This window comes from Trachemys scripta, chromosome 4, assembly GCF_013100865.1.
Source record: "Trachemys scripta elegans isolate TJP31775 chromosome 4, CAS_Tse_1.0, whole genome shotgun sequence".
Classification (NCBI taxonomy): domain Eukaryota; kingdom Metazoa; phylum Chordata; order Testudines; family Emydidae; genus Trachemys; species Trachemys scripta.
Window position 1 is genome coordinate 122,246,314 of NC_048301.1, and position 16,899 is coordinate 122,263,212.

The following is a 16,899-nucleotide window of genomic DNA, read 5'->3' on the forward strand; positions in this document are numbered from 1 at the left end:
ACACACGTATATTTGCAAAGTAAATCTTGAAATCATAGGCCATTCAGCACAATGCTCGAGCAGTTGAACTCCATAAAGTGGTTCCTCTGTCCACACTGAGCCCTGGGTGCCAGGCCCGTTTTCCAAGATTATTTTCCATTGTATTCACTCTCATGTTTCATCTAGCAAGCTCTCAGCAGGCTTTTGTCCATGAGATCATTGCAACGTAAGCTGGGCAAAATGCTTCTCTCTGAGCTCAGCTTTGGCTCTATTGTGACTAACAGGGGTATCGGATCTGTAGTCTCATGCCAGACATGCACACTCCAATGGAGGCCAATGGAAGTTCTGTACAAAGCAGGAGAGCAGAATAGGAAATAGATTCCACTTGAAGAGGAGGATATCTGCTCTTTATACTGTATTCTTCATAGAATGCATGAAGGGGAAACACTCAGAAGGCTAAACTGCAGAGGCAGCTCTTAGAGTGAGATCTTTAGATTACAAATGACACAGGGTCTTGGAGAGAAGGGCTTTAGGTGTAGACAGAGTTGCAGAAATGAAAAGACCACATTCAGATGTGAAGAGTCACAGGCACAGGGCAGGACATTCTGGAGGAAGAGGGAAAGCAGGTGTGGGAGTGTCTTTTAGACACATGACCTGTGTAAGGCAGATGTTTGGGATGAAAAATGACTCCAAGATTTCCGGTCTTGAGGGCAAAGTAAGAGGCGAAGGACAAGGAGAAGAGGCTGGTGTGAAAGGAATAGAGGGTGATGGAATCTTGAAGGCCTCCTTCGGGGAAGGGACAAGAGGAAGATATGAAAAGCGCCACTAGAAATGAAAAAAAGCTTGTGTGTGTGAAGGTGAATTCAAACCAGGAGGAGAGAGGGCATGAAATTTCCCTACTCTGAGCATCAGGATTTATTGACAAATTACAGCATTTACCGGGACTCCTTGCAGAGCAACTCTCTTCAGCAATACAACGTCAGTCATGCGGTCTTCGGTTTGCTGCAATTACAAAAAGAAGAGACATCATTTGAATGAAGGTAGGGTGATCAGATGCTAAGTGGAAAATATCAGGACCGCCGCAGGGGGCACCCTTTTAATTGTTACACTCACCCATCTGGGTCTTCGGCGGCAGTTCGGTGGAGGGTCCTTCAATGGCTGATGGTCTTCAGCGGTGGGTAATAACCCTTGTGCGAAAGGCAGAAGCATCCGCCGCCGAAATGCCGCCAAAGACGGTCAGCGACTGAAGGACCCTCCGCTGAATTGTCGTCGAAGACCCGGACAGGTGAGTGTAAAAAAAAAAAAACAAGCCCGAAACAAAATATTGGGACGCAGGTCAAAATCGGGACAGTCCCGATTTTATCAGGACGTCTGGTCACCCTAAGTGAAGGGATGAAAAGGGGAAATCAGTTTCCATTATTTTTGGCTTAAAATTATAGTCAGCCACCTGCGAGTTTTGCTCGGGGTCACTGTTTCTTTGTTACATTGGTTTCAAATGACATTGAACGGGGCATTTGTTCCAACCTAATGACTACTATAAATGGTAAAGAAAGCAGAACGTTGGTTCCAAATTCCTTTCATTTTCTATAGGAATAAGTCAATGTGGTGTTCAGTTCATCTGAGCCTGCAGCTGTTCTGCCTCTGAATTTGCTTCTAGATGTCATGTTAGCCAATGCTCTGATTGGTCTCCTTTAATTCAGACTTCTCAATATGCACTTGTGATTTCCTGTGAACAGATTGGAAGCCAACAAGCATTTCCAGGTGGTACTTACGGTGGCTCCTCTGATTGCACCAAAGTAGTCCCTTAGTTCCTGGAAAGACACACCACTCAGTTCACAGTCACCAAAGCGGAGCCTTCCTCCTTCCACCGTTAGAATCTCACCAAAGAAAAATGGAAGCAAAACCAGGCAGCAGAAACGCCTCATCGTCATCATCATTCTACAAAACAGAAAGGCCAAACTGCCCCTGTTAAAAAGAAATGGGGGTTGCAATGTTACATTCATGTTGAGACTGATTTTCAGAGGTGTTGAGCACCTGCTGCTCCCACTGACTTCAACTGGAGTTACGGGTGATTGGCACCTCTGAAACCAAGTCTTTTGTTAGCATAATTAGCTGTTTATACAAGTATGATTCAATGTGTTCTCCACTTGATCCTTTCTCTCTGTAATGCCTTCCAAATGTATCCCACTTTGCAATTTTCAATTGTCATTAGAAATGAATGACACAATTTCTTTCAAGTATGCAGTGTTGTTGTAGCCTCACCCACCTTCTCTCTCAATTTCTTTCCTTATCTTCTCATCTTTCTTTTGATAGTTTCTTCAGCCTATTGACTCAATGGGACAGAGCCTAATCTAGTAGAAGTCAGCATAGTATTATATAAGATACTTAAACACTTGGCTGAATAGTGATGGAGTAATATATGTGCTTATGGGCTTTGTTGAATCACAGTCTTAAGTCAAGTGATGGGACTTCTATTGGTTCCCTGGAGCAACTGTGCCATTCATTTTGCTCACCAAGTCTAAAACTCTTAAATGTTATTAAATGCCAGGTATGTTGTTTATGGAAAACATGAACAAAAGTGACCATGCTACCAACAAGAGTGAGTTTGTTTAATTTTAAGAGTAATGGGCCAAATTCACCCTTGACACCACCATTTTCATTCCATTTTACTTGGGTTCTGAAGCTTCTATAATCCAGAGGGACATGAATTTATTCTGTAATAATACTTATCCCTTCCTGAGCACTTTATATACCAGGATCTCAAAGCACTTTATAAACATAAATGAATGTGCCCTTAAAACACCTCTGAAAGGTATGTAAGAATTCTACATGTGGGGAAACAGAGGCACAGAGGTTTACTGACTTTCTGAACAGGCTGTTTGTGGCAGAACTGGGAAATAGAACCAGAAGTTTCATAGATTTCAAGGCCAGAAGGGATCAGCTAGTCTATCGTCCTGTATATCACAGGCCATAGAACTTCCCCAAAGTAATTCCTAGAGCAGAGCTTTTAGAAAAACATCCCATCTTGATTTAAAAATTATCAGTGATGGAGACTCCGCTCTGACCCTTGGTAAATTGTTCCAATGGTTAATTACTCTCACTGTTAAAAATTTACACCTTATTTCCAGACTGAGTTTGTCTAGCTTCAACTTCCAACTATTGAATCGTGTTAGACCTTTCTCTGCTAGATCGAAGAGACCATTATTAAATATTTGTTTCCCATGTAGGTATTTAAAGACTGTAATCAAGTCACCCCTTGAAGTCCTGATTCCCAATCCTCTCACTTGACCACAAGATCATCCTTCCTACTTTCATATTAAATATAAGAGAACAATGGGATCTCATGCATAGTCCACATGAATAGCAAACCCTCCAAGTAATCAGTGTCATTATTAATGACCTACTAATTATTCTAAAGGTTATTTGAAATGACCTTTCTAGGCTCTTTGTACGTGATTTCATATAGGAAAATAACATTTAGATGTCATTCTAATTCTTCCCTGTGTATAAATGGTCAACTGTAGAATCTAGATTGTGCCGGGGCAAAAATATGATCAGTCACAAAATTTGATTTCATGTTCAAGAAGGCGGGTTTTTTGCCGGTTTTTCAAGCATAGTTTAAAATTGTTTTTGTTGCTACAGAAAGTGTTCATAGACTTAAGTGAAATAATTTAATTCCTCTAGAGTCTAGACTGTAGACAATCCATGTTCAATGTCTAAACCTATTTAAAATAAACAACAAGAAATCTTCTGCTATTATATAGCTCTTTTCATCCAGATATCTCAAAGTACTTTACAAAGATACATCAGTAACATCACCATTTCACAGATGGGAAAATGGAGGCATAGAGAAATGGAAGACACTTTCCCACCATCACGTGGCAAGTCAACAGTAGTTGGGAATAAAACCCAGGTTTCTTGAATCTTTATCCCATACTCTAACCACTAGACCATGCTGGTTTTTAATATACAGTTCATTAAAAATATAGCATCATTATTTTTATGTTAGCATAAAGCAGAATACTCAGTTCCATTTCTTACCTGAATTCCTTGGAGACTGTAGCTTGGTGTTTATGGATTTCTGCTTCTAACTGTAGGTTTCTGGTCCTTTTTATACAAGTGAAAGGAAATTTCCTGCAAACCCTTTCAGCTGTTAGGTACACTCGCGCGGGGGTGGCTTCTCCTACCTTCCTGTCTAGGCTTCATTTGCATATTTCAACAGTTTCACAAAAGCACCCCCCAAAAAAATACCCTAGTCATGAGTAATTAGAAAGTGACTTCATGCACTTGCAGCTTTATAATGATTTTGAAATTGAAGAGGAGGTGGGTTCAGGACCTACTTCCTTTGCAATAATGCAGTGTCTAAGTTTCACGCCATTGTTCCTTTTAACAAAAGACTGTAACTAAACAGATATTTTACTAAGTTTTTATTAAAGATAAACAGAATTGCTGACAGTAGAAGTTAGTTTTTTATGTGGGTGCTGAAAGAGAGGGTGAGAATAAAAATGGACAACAGTAATTGACAAGAAGATTAACTTATTCCAGAGTAAATAACTGGAAATGATCTTCAGAGTTCATTGGAAAGTTTCCTGCAACATCAGAAATTCAAAGTGAGCAAACCAATCTGAAACCTCCACCATGGTAAGAAGACAACAATGGACATACTTAGGACATGTTTTAAAGATGCCACCAACACCATTTTCACAGCAAGTGATAATATGGACACCACTTGAAAAGAGGGTGACCTAGAGAAACATGATGCAGAACTAAAGAGAAAGAAGCCAAATCTATCAACATGTGTCTCAGAAGCCTCAACAGACCAGCACAAGACCAAAATAAATGCTGGAAACTGGTGGATGCCCTGTGCACCTGAGTATGCAGGAGGGTAATGAAAGATAAAGACGAAATATTTACCTTAGAAAGAGGTTCCAAGAGCATAGCATATAGTTTATACTGATGTGTAAATGGATTAGGTATAAGATGATTATCTCTATCTAAATGACACAGAGGCCAAGAAGGTGAGTTGGTTTGTTTCATTTTTAAAAATGTCTGCAGACCAAGACCTTGATTCAGAAAAGTTCTTAAGAACATGCTTAAGTCCATCCCTATTAGAGAAACACTTAAGCATGTACTTTAGTCCTGTTGAAGAAAATGTTGACCCAGGGCCCAAGCTAGGGAAAAAGGTGATATAATCTACTATTCCTTGTGCAGTACACGGAAAGGAACCACAATAAAAGTCAAAAGAATAATCAAAATTGCCATAAAGGCTTTAGTAAAGCTGCAGAAAAATGGATTTTTTGGTTCACTGACAATCCTGAACAATAAAAAAAATTGTTTTGGGGTGAAATCAAAAATAATTTTTTCCACATTTTCAGCAAATCAAAATGTACAAAAATTTTTTTTGTAATTTGACCCAAACCAAAATATTTCTTGTTCAGGATTGTCAGTGAACCAAAAAATCCATCCGTTTTTAACATTTCCAACTATACTTATAAAATGATGGGGTCTAAATTAGCTGTTACCACTCAAGAAGGAGATCTTGGAGTCATTGTGGATAGTATCAGAGGGGTAGCCGTGTTAGTCTGGATCTGTAAAAAGCGACAAAGAGTCCTGTGGCACCTTATAGACTAACAGACGTATTGGAGCATAAACTTTCGTGGGTGAAAACATCTACTCAATGTGCAGTGGCAGTCAAAAAAGAGAACAGAATGCTGGGAATAATTAAGAAAGGGATAGCTAATAGGACAGAAAATATCATGTTGCCTCTATATAAATCCATGGTATGCCCACAGCTTGAATACTGTGTGTAGATGTGGTCACCCCATCTCAAAAACAATATATTGGAATTGGAAACGGTTCAGAAAAGGGCAACAAAAATTATTGGGGGTATGGAATGGCTTCTGTATGAGGAGAGATTAATAAGACTGGGACTTTTCAGCTTGGAAAAGAGACAGCTAAGGGGAGCTATGATTGAGGTCTATAAAATCATGACTGGTGTAGAGAAAGTAGATAAGGAATTGTTGTTTACTACTTCTCATAACACAAGAACTAAAGGTCACCAAATGAAATTAATAGGCAGCAGGTTTAAAACAAATAAAAGGAAGTATTTCTTCACACAACGCACAGTCAACCTGTGGAACTCCTTGCCAGAGGATGTTGTTAAGGCCAAGACCATAACAGGGTTCAAAAAAGAACTAGATAAATTCATGGAGGATAGGTCCATCAATGGCTATTAGCCAGGATGGGCAGGAATGGTGTCCCTATCCTCTGTTTGCCAGAAGCCTGGAAATTGGGTGACATCATTGGGATGGATCATTTGATGATTCCCTGTTCTGTTCATTCCCTCTGGGGAACCTGGCACTGTCCACTGTCGGAAGACAGGATACTGGGCTAGATGGACTCAGTAGGGCCATTCTTATGTTCTTAAGCAATTAAATTTTGAAACAATAAATTGTTTCAAATCAGAATATTGGAAACATTTGATTTTTTCCCAATTTTCCCCCCAAAAATGATCAATTTGGCAAAAATCGACACAAATTCACAACATTTGTTTCAGTGTGGCTGAACCTGCAATTTTCACAGAAAAAAGTTGTGGTCAAAAAATTTCACCCAGTTCTAGTCTTGAGCCCAGCCGCTACAGGAGACTAACTAAAGCCTCCCTTAAGAGCTCCCCAGGCTAGCCTGACATTCTCATAAGGTTTCTTATATTCCAACAGTGTCCTACAGGTTCTGAGTGATTCCCAGTATGCTGCACCTGCGACTTAGTCAAGGAGGAACAAATCAGCCCCATTAGCAACTGGGCAGCCACCAGCACCCAGACTCCTTATTTATTTATTTAGACGTAAAATTATTAACAAAAATTGCCTCTCCAAGGCTCTAGGCACCTGAACACCTCCTTAATTATACTACGTAATGAAATCCCAGCAGCAATGAAATAATCATTTCACCAGAAACTCAGTCAGCCAGACACCTATAGAAACTCATTTCCACTCCATTATCATTATGGGAAATTACTCAGGAATATTTATTTACATATTAGGGCAAGATTTTCAGATGTGCTTAGCACCCCGTAGTTTTCCTTGTGACACTTACAGCCAGATTTTCGAAAGAGCTCAACTTCAGCACTTTGGGTCTTGAGTGTTTCTAAAAATCTGACCTTTAGTGTATCAAGCATGTGTTGCTTTAGTGCAGAGGTAGTCAATCAGCTGTCCATGGGCCAAATCCAGACCGCCAGATGCTTTTGAACAGACCACAACATCTTTTTATTTACTTATTATCATTATTATTATTGTTTTTGTATTATATTCTCTGGAGTCTGGACCTTGACAATACCTTGACCAAGAAATGTGGACCTTGACAAACAATAATTGATTAGCCCTGCTTTTGTGCAGTTCCACAATCTAATTTAGGGCAGTTCCACATTCTAATCTCTTTTCTTGACCCCAGGTGGTGCTGAAGTTCTGAGACACCAAAAACCATTAAAAATACAAGTGATTCTCATAACTCCTGTCCTGGCCTTACATCGAAAAAGGGTAGGGAGGCATGAAGAAGCAATTTATCAATGCATGGGTTTAAAAATAGCTGTGTTTACACTATTATCTTGTCAATGAGATGGTGGGGTAGATAGACAGAATGGTCTGTAGATAACGCAAGTTAGGAAATAGTCCTGATGAAATAGTTTCAACAAAGCTGGGACGTAAGTTTCTCTGGGATGCAAGTTTTTCAGTTTATGTTTCTAGAACAAGTGGGAGGTTGCCGAGTCTGATCCGCTGGTGAAAGTTTGGTGGAGATGTCAAACAAGGGGCAGAGGTGTTTGAGCAGTAGGATAAAAAGAAATTCATATTCCCATATCCCACTGGACTCACTCTGTCTTTATGATGTATACATCTGACAGACTATGAGGGGGTAAACTAAAGAGAATAGGGTACGTCTAGACATTCTCTGGAATTATTTTTTAAAATAATCTGTTAAGCGTTTTACGTGAATGGTACCCTCTCTAAGTGTATTATAAAATGTTATGGAGACTGTTGGACTTTTAATTCTGTGTCTATGTGTGTGTGTGTTTGTGTGTATATTTACACACAGGAGAGAGAGTGTGTGTGCATATATATACAATATGTGTATAGATATCGACACAAACACTTATAAGCACATGCACATTGAGATGTTAGTAAAAGAAAAGAAAGAAAAAGAAATTCAGCCACTGATGATTTGTCCGCTGTTTTCTTCCAAAGAGTCAGGGTGGGTGCGGTAATATCTTTTACTGGACCAACTTGAGTTTGGTGAGAAAACAGAAGTTGGTCCAATAAAAAAATGTTACCTCACCCACCTCGTCTCTCTAATATCCTGGGACTGACATGGCTACAACAATACTGCATACAACAATGGAAGATATTTGTTTCTAAAGTCAGGGTTCTGGGATTTCAGCATTAAGACCCACATGTGGAGCCTTCCTTGAGAGTGGAAGTCAGAGCCAAATTCATTCCTGAGTTTACACCTCTGGCTTCACACCTGAGAGGAGTCTGGCCCATACTGAATAGGACTGTAGGGATTTAACTCTCTTCTTTGAAAATAGTTTGAATGTTAATTGTGTGTTTTCCCTGTACCAGCCCTTCCCTTGTGGCCTCAGGGCAGCTTTACATCACAGTTGCGTTAGTTGTCCCCTAAGCTTATCAATGCAGCCATTTGTAAGGTCTAGTAACATCCAGGAATAAAGAATATAGGTCATACTTATAGGATGGGGGACTCTATCCTAGGTAGCAGCGATTCTAAAAAAGACTTTCGGAGTGATGGTGGATAATCTCCGTGCGATGCTGTGGCCAAAAGGGCTAATGTGATCCTCGGTAATATGAACGGGGGACTCTCAAGTAGGAATAGGGAGGTTATATTACCTCTTTATTTGGCACTGGTGCAACTGCTACTGGAATACTGTGTCCAGTTCTGGTAGGGTGACCAGACAGCAAGTGTGAAAAATCGGGATGGGGGTGAGGGGGGTAATAGGAGCCTATATAAGAAAAAGACCCAAAAATCGGGACTGTCCCTATAAAATCGGGACATCTGGTCACCCTAAGTTCTGGTGTCCGCACTTCAAGAAGGATGTTGAAAAATTGGAGAGAGTTCAGGGAAGAGCCATAAGAATAAATAAAGGATTTGAAAACATGCTGACAGTGAAGGACTCAGGGAGCTCAATCTATTTAGCTTATCAACCAGAAGGTTCAAAGAGTTATACAGGGATTAATTTGTCCCATTCCTTATGGAAAAGTCCTATAGAATTTAACAAAAACTTAAATCCCTTCTATAACATTCCCCAAAATCTACTGAATGGTTAGCATTTTCTATTGAAATCTATAGAAGTTTAGAGTCATTTCTGTAAAACTCTGCTGGTTTCATCCCTATTGAATTAATATTAGATTAACTCTAATTTCTATAGAACTCTGTTGTTTTCACCCTATAAAATCCTATCGATCTGCCATGAAGCCAACCTCTTCAATTTCTATTAAATACTACTGTTCCTGAATGTAGCTTAAAAAAAAAAGTCACAATACTTAATCTTTTCAATAGAAAAATTATATATAAAATCTATATTCCCTATACTTCTCCACAAGGAGAGACTGCTGCTTGGACCGGTTTCTCTCGTATCACTATGTTTTCACTTGTTGTAAAAGGACCTAATGGACTAAGTACTTAGATACAGAAAGGAATGAGTGGGGTGACAGGCCCAAGCCTGCACAGAGTTGCTGGAAATGAGCAAATGGCTCTGGTGCAACGGAAAAAGGTGTGTACATGGAGAGTGTCCCCCGGGGAGTGGCAAGCAAGGAAGCTGGAGGGAAGTGCTTAAAGTTGGGAATTTCCTGAGAAGGAAAAAAAAAAAAAAGTCGTCTCCATCCTCAGCCCACCTGGAAACATCCCCCTCTCTGCCCTGTTCTTGCCCACACTCCTGTGTTGTGTCACTCTGCAAAAAAGAGCGTGAACTTTGCCAATACACCTCATCCCTGACAAGCAGCATTAGGGTTATCAGACAGCAAGTGTGAAAAATGGGGACATGGGGTGGGGGGTAATAGGAGCCTATATAAGAAAAAGCCCCAAATATTGGGACTGTCCCTATAAAATCAGGACATCTGGTCACCCTAAACAGCATGCTCTGCTAGTCCAATCCTGAGTCTCCAACACACAGCTCGGCCATTGCAACAATCCACATTAAATGATTGACATCTCAGTTTGCCATCTCATCGGAAACATGGCACATTACCTAGCCCTAAGTTCGGTCATTGACTTAGCATGGACTCAAAAGAAGAAAGTGCCAGTTACTGAACCACTAGCAGAACTTCCTTCTAAGTCTCCATTAAATTACTCACCTTGCTTATCTATTGCCTAGCATTTGACATACGATGGGAGCAGAACACCAAAGATACTGCAGGCAAATAAAACTCAGGCAATTACACTGCAAGCAAAGGGGAATTATAGTAGCAGATAGCGCAGTTCTCTAGAGAACTGTGTGAATTTTTTTGGTTGAATGGTAAAGTCCCAAAAAACGCAATTTTGGGGCAACAGAAACTATTCACAAATATGGGTCAAAATTGATGAATAATTTCAGCCAAATGAAAGAGAAGGATTTTTTTTTGAAAAAGCCAAAACAGTTTGTTTCTATGTTTTCTAAATGAACTCTTTTGACATTTCACTTCCAAACAGTTTCATTTTGAAATGTCGTTTTGAAACCACACTGAATACATTTTGTTCAGCCCTAATGAAAATTGCTTGATTGTTTTGTTTCAGCAAGAAAAAAAAAATCAGCATAGGTTCAAAATGAAATGAAAACAACACATATTTGGGTTGTCCCTCCCAAATCAAACAATCAATTATTCACTCAGCTCTGTTTGACACTGCTTTAACACCTAACACATGTACTTTATGAATGGGAGTTTATTACTTTTCCCAGCATCCCAGGGAAGTAAGGTTTTTTTTTTTTTTTTTCAGATGGGTGAAACTGATGCACACGAAAATGTACAAGTCATTTCCACAAAGTATCACAGGAACACGTCAACAGAGCCCAGGAATCCTGTCTTCAAATCCCTCCATCTAAAACTTGGACTCACTCACTGATTGTGCATGTGTCCAAATATATTTAGTGTGATCTCATTACAGATGATAAAAAGGCATATGACACTACACAATCTTTTAAACAATAGTTTAACATTTCAATCTCTACCTAGGGCTTCTAAAACTCTTAGAGCTGCCCAGGGAACAACAGTTCTGTTGTGTGACAAGTTTCTAACTTTGTTTTTGTTCTGCATTGGAATGAAAACACAAGGACATGTGATCTGTAAACTGATGGGGTTAGAGTACCGACCTGGGCTGTAGCAGAGCCAGGTTCAAGTCCCTGCTCTGTCTGAATCAGACCAGAGCTTTTCATCCCAGATCACTCCAAGCCATGTAGAACAGGGATTTGAACCTGCTTCTCCCACATCCCAGCCACTACCCAAGCTGCCCAGTTTTAGGGTATGTCTACACTTCAGCTGGAGATACTATTCCCAGCTCAAGGACATATACCTGCGCTAGCTGTGATCAAGCTAGTATGTTAAAAATAGAGTGTAGCCGTGACAGCACAAACGGCGGGACAGGTTAGCCACCCCAAGGAGGTGCCTAGCATCTCAGATGGGCACATTCTCCCATTGTTCCCACTGCCGTGGCTATACACTATTTTTAACTTGTTAACTCGATGAGAGCTCATGTGAGTACGTCTCTTCCAGCTGAGAATCACACCCCCAGCTCCAAGTGTAGACCTACCCTTTGAGAGACTCTCCCTCTCCCCCACGCTGGCTAGACCTAAAAGCCTTCTCAACAAAACTTTTGTGGAAACCAATAAGTCTCCACAAAACGGTTCAGCTTCACTGAAACACCATATTCCAACCAGCTCTATCCCTACCTGCGTCTCTCAAGGCCTGTTACCAACATTAGTGGGGCAAGCCTCACAACCCCTCCCCCATCCGTGGTTGGGGAGAAATACAATCCCCATTTCACAGAGGGAGAAACTGAGGCACAGAGGGAGGAGGTGACCTGTCCCAAGGAGGCCTGAGACCAGGAATTGAAGCCAGATCTGCTGATTCCCAGATTTGTGTGTCTGCCCCAATACCAACAAGGAGTCCGGTGGCACTTTAAAGACTAACAGATTTATTTGGGCACAAGTGGTTTGTGCCCAAATAAATCTGTTAGTCTTTAAGGTGCCACCAGACTCCTTGTTGTTTTTGTGTATACAGACTAACACGGCTACACCCCCTGATACTTGCCCCAAGACCATCCTTCTTCCCAATGGATTAAATCAATTTAATCTGGTGAATGATATTAATGCAAAAATATTGGAATTAAGTGTATTGGACCCTGAGAGGAAATCAGTCCGGACTATGAATGTGTGGCCCGCCAAGATGCGAGGCCCAATCCTGCAGTCCTTGCTTAGCTGATCCAAAGCCCACTGAAGTCAATGGAAAGACTTTCACTTTCCATTGGATCAGGCCAATACAGAAGCAGTCCCATTGCTTTCATTGGAACTGTTCTCAGGAATCAAGAACCTGATCTGGATTTATTCTGTGGCAAGCAGCTTTCCCTGAAGATGAAGTGGTTAAGTCACCACCCCATTCATGTTTTGTTGCTCTGACTTGAAAACAGGAAACATGTAACGACTATAATCGTATAAGCTGCCCTCAGGCACCGCAATGCTGAACACCGACTCTGGGAAGTGATCTCAAAGCACATGGGGGTGAACCCACCCATTCTGGATTGAGACACTATTGTACAGTACGTTGACAGTGAGACAAGTGGAAGAAAAAATACATAGACCTGTTTGTGACAAGACAGATTACACACAGCATCAGAGGAGGTAACCCCAGGCAGGGTCCAGTTTGGTATAGGAAACTATTTGAAGAAGAAAAAGAGTAGTTTAGGAGAGCAGAAATTCAGATTTAATGCTTATATATGAAGAAATCTAGCTAGCTACCTAGATATTAAATGAATTTTTGTGTTAATTTAGTGCTGGCAAATGATGCTAGGCCACTAGCTCCTGAGAGTGAAGTCTTCTGCTTATCTCCAGGGTGGAACCAGCATAGGCAGTGGCCATGCAAACTTCTTCCACCACTATCCCTGACCAATGTTTCGCAAATCTGCCCTGGTTGTACAAATCTACACTTTCATACCTGCTCTCACCTGATATCCTCTGGTCCATGACACACCTTTCTGTTCATTTGTATGCTGTATGATAATAGGAAAAGAATCAGAAGTAAACTCCTGACCTGCAACATATTGCAAACAAAATCTGTAGTTAAAAGAAATGCATAATTACTGCGAGACAAAGCCTATGCTATGTACAGTAAGGGCCAGATTTTCAAAGGTATTTAGGCACCTAAAGATGCAGATAGGCATCTATTGGGATTTTCAAAAGCACCTAAGCAGCTTAGGTACCGAACTCCAATTGATTTCAATAAGGCATCTCTTTGTAGTTTACCATTGTAGTGTATTTGGTGAGCAACAAAAATCATATCTGCTGTTCCATGTCCCAAGCAAAAGCCACAATGTTAGTGGTTTGAGCATTGGCCTGCTAAACCCAGGGTTCTGAGTTCAATCCTTGAGGGGGCCACTTAGGGATCTGGGGCAAACTCAGTACTTGGTCCTGCTAGTAAAGGCAGGGGGCTGGACTAGATGACCTTTTGGGATCCCTTCCAGCTCTATGAGATAGGTATATCTCCATATATATTATTTAACCAACTTAGGAGCTTTTGAAAATCCCAATAGTTGCTTATCTGTATCTTTAAATGCCTAAATACCTTGGCAAATCTAGCCTGAAGCTCTGTAAAGCAGGGTTTACAGGCCAGATCCTGTTTTCAATTACACCAGCGATAAGCTGAAAATCCATGGAGTTACAATGGTGGAAAAGGAAGCAATGTTTGGACTCATGTTCCCTTCTGAGCGCACAATCTGCACTCAACTAATCTTTTCAATTTCAATTATTGCAACATCAGGATTGCCATTAGATGGCAGCATTGTATGATTTCTTTTAAGTATTTTTATATCCTTTCTTTAACTTTTGACTAACTTCAGAGATAATGACCACAACGCCAGCAATGTCTAGTACAAAATAATGGCCCATCCTGCAACCCTTATTCATATGGATAGTTTTTAGTCAACTACATAGTCCCAATGAAGTCAACACAAGTCAATGGGGCTACTCACACAAGTAAGAATTATTTTGTGTGAGTAAGGGCTGTTGAACTGGACCCCATGTGTGAACAGCAAGGTTATATAAAAACAAGGAGTCTGGTGGCACCTTAAAGACTAACAGATTTATTTGGGCATAAGCTTTCGTGAGTAAAAACCTCAAGGTTATATAGAGTCTATATACCACAGTGGGGGAATGGGGTGGGATATGGTGGATAGAAATGCTGACTTAGCCAGAATAATTACGGGAACTTTTAATCTAAAAGAGAACGGGGAGTTTTCGAGGCAAATTATGACCACATGCTTCCTTAAAATGATCAAAAATATCTTGCATGTTGTGTTTCATTTCCAATTTAGACATAAGGACATTTCAAATAGGATTTTAATAGTTATAATCATACATCTATCTATCTATCCACCTTAACATCTTGCGCTGTTTATATTGCAGGAGCTCTGGGCAGGTTGTCCTGCGTGCTGTACAAACCCAGAACAAAGAGATGGTCCCTGCTCCATCTTCCTGAGCTTCCAAAAGGACTTGGTCTCAGGTTCGGAATGTCTTTGCTTTAAGCTTTTCCTTTTTAAAACGAATCAGAGTAAAGCCCGGTTAGCGTGACGTGCGTTCACACAAACACTTATGAGTAGCAAAGGCATCCTTAGAAATCGGAGTCAGTTTGAAAACAGAAAAAAAAGAGCCTTCTTTGCAGCAAACGATTCAGTTGGCTCCAGTTAAAAATCTAACTGCACCTGCTACAAGGACCCAACACGTATGTGGAGAGGCAGTGCAGCCTAGATGCACACAGGATGGATGAGGTCTTTGCTGGACTCTCTTGGGATTGGGCTGACAGTGATGAAATCACAAGCATTAGGCAACTTCTGTTTAATGACATGGGAAGCTTATTTCCATATGGCATGGATAGAATTACACAACTCTGTAAAATAGAGTCTTCCCTGCAGGAGCAGTGAGGAGGATAAGAAACCACTTGAGGAAGAGCCCCTGAAAACCACCTCTATGGCCTCACTAGAGACTGCCTTTGCCAGCAGCAGGCCAACCAATGGAGCAGCGGAGGTGGGGAAGACTTTGGTGACTAGGGTTATCCTCTGGTTTGGAAGATACTTTATCGGCCCATGAAGTGTGAGGCATTGTGGGAAGAGAGGGGCAAGGCGTGAAAAGGAGGCTCACATGAACCTCAGCACTTTAATGGTAGGAACTGACAATGTTATTAATGGTGCTGACTGCAGTCCCTGAGGCCAGTGCGGGGCACTGAGCCCTTTCCAAAGGCTTCAGTATCTGGGGGTATTAACTGGTAAAGTCCTGTCTCAGTGCTCCTGTGCTTGGGTGTGTAGGGTCTCTTAACAAACAGTGTTGCCAACCCCAAATGTTCAAAAATCCCAGTTGAGTCCAGTCCCCCAAAATCATGTGAGTTTAAAAATGAGGTTTTTCCCCCCTCCAATAAATATTGGGGTCTTTTTATTTGTCTTCTGACTTCTCAGCTGCGAGGTTGAACTTGCTTTATTTTTCCAGTTGTTTTTTTTTTCCTCTCCCACTCAGGCAAGATTATTTTTTTTTTAATTAAAGCTGAGAATCTCATGCAATAGCATAATTCCAGCAGCTGGGGCTTTAAGAGAAACACTAAAAAAAAAAAAAGTGATAATCGATATAAACTCATGAGAATCACAATAAAATCACAGAAGTTGGCCACACTGAATAGAAACACAAACTCACTCAGTTATACAAATGTCTAGGGGCAGGTCTTCACTACAGGGGGGGGTCGATTTAAGATACGCAAATTCAGCTACACGAATAGCGTAGCTGAATTCGACCTATCGGATCCGACTTACCGACTGTGAGGACGGCGGCAAAATCGACCTCCGTGGCTCCCCGTTGACGGCGCTTACTCCCACCTCCACTGGTGGAGTAAGAGCATCGATTCGGGGATCGATTGTCGCGTCCCAACGAGACGCGATAATTCGATCCCTGAGAGATCGATTTCTACCTGCCGATTCAGGTGGGTAGTGTAGACCTAGCCTAGGACTGTCCTCTTATGCTGATAAAAATATGGTGTCCTTTCCCTCAAATTCCTTCCTCCGGGGCTTGGTGACCATTCGAGTATACTGGCCAGTTACCCAGAGAAAAGGAGACACTGCAAAATGCAAGCCTCCATCTCATGAGGGTATGTGCAATGCTGAAGTGAATCTGATGGATGACTGTTTAGCTGCTGGAACCAGGGCCGGCTCCAGGCACCAGCCTGGCAAGCAGGTGCTTGGGATGGCCGCTCTGGAGGGGGGCGGCACATCCAGGTATTCGGCGGCAATTCGGCGGATGGTCCCTCACTCCCTCTTGAAGCAAAGGACCTCCCGCTGAATTGCCGCCGCAGATCGCGATCATGGCTTTTTTTTTTTTTTTTTTTTTGGCTGCTTGGGGCGGCCAAAACCCTGGGGCCGGCCCTGGCTGGAACCATCCTAGTCACTGTGCCATCCAGCAGTCTCTGAAAACTGAGAGGCAAGGAAAGATCGTTCTCTTCCTGTCCCAGGAAAAGCAGCCTAGCCTTTTGGTATAAGAGGCATGTCTTATTCTAGATGGTTTTTGACGTGAGCTTTTCCTCTGCAGAACTAAATGGGCCAAACCCAAACTCCGGATGCTGCTCCCACCCCTGAGCTGAACTTTCCAGCATGGGACAAGTTCAGTAGGGGGAATTTCAACATCCTAAACTACAGTGA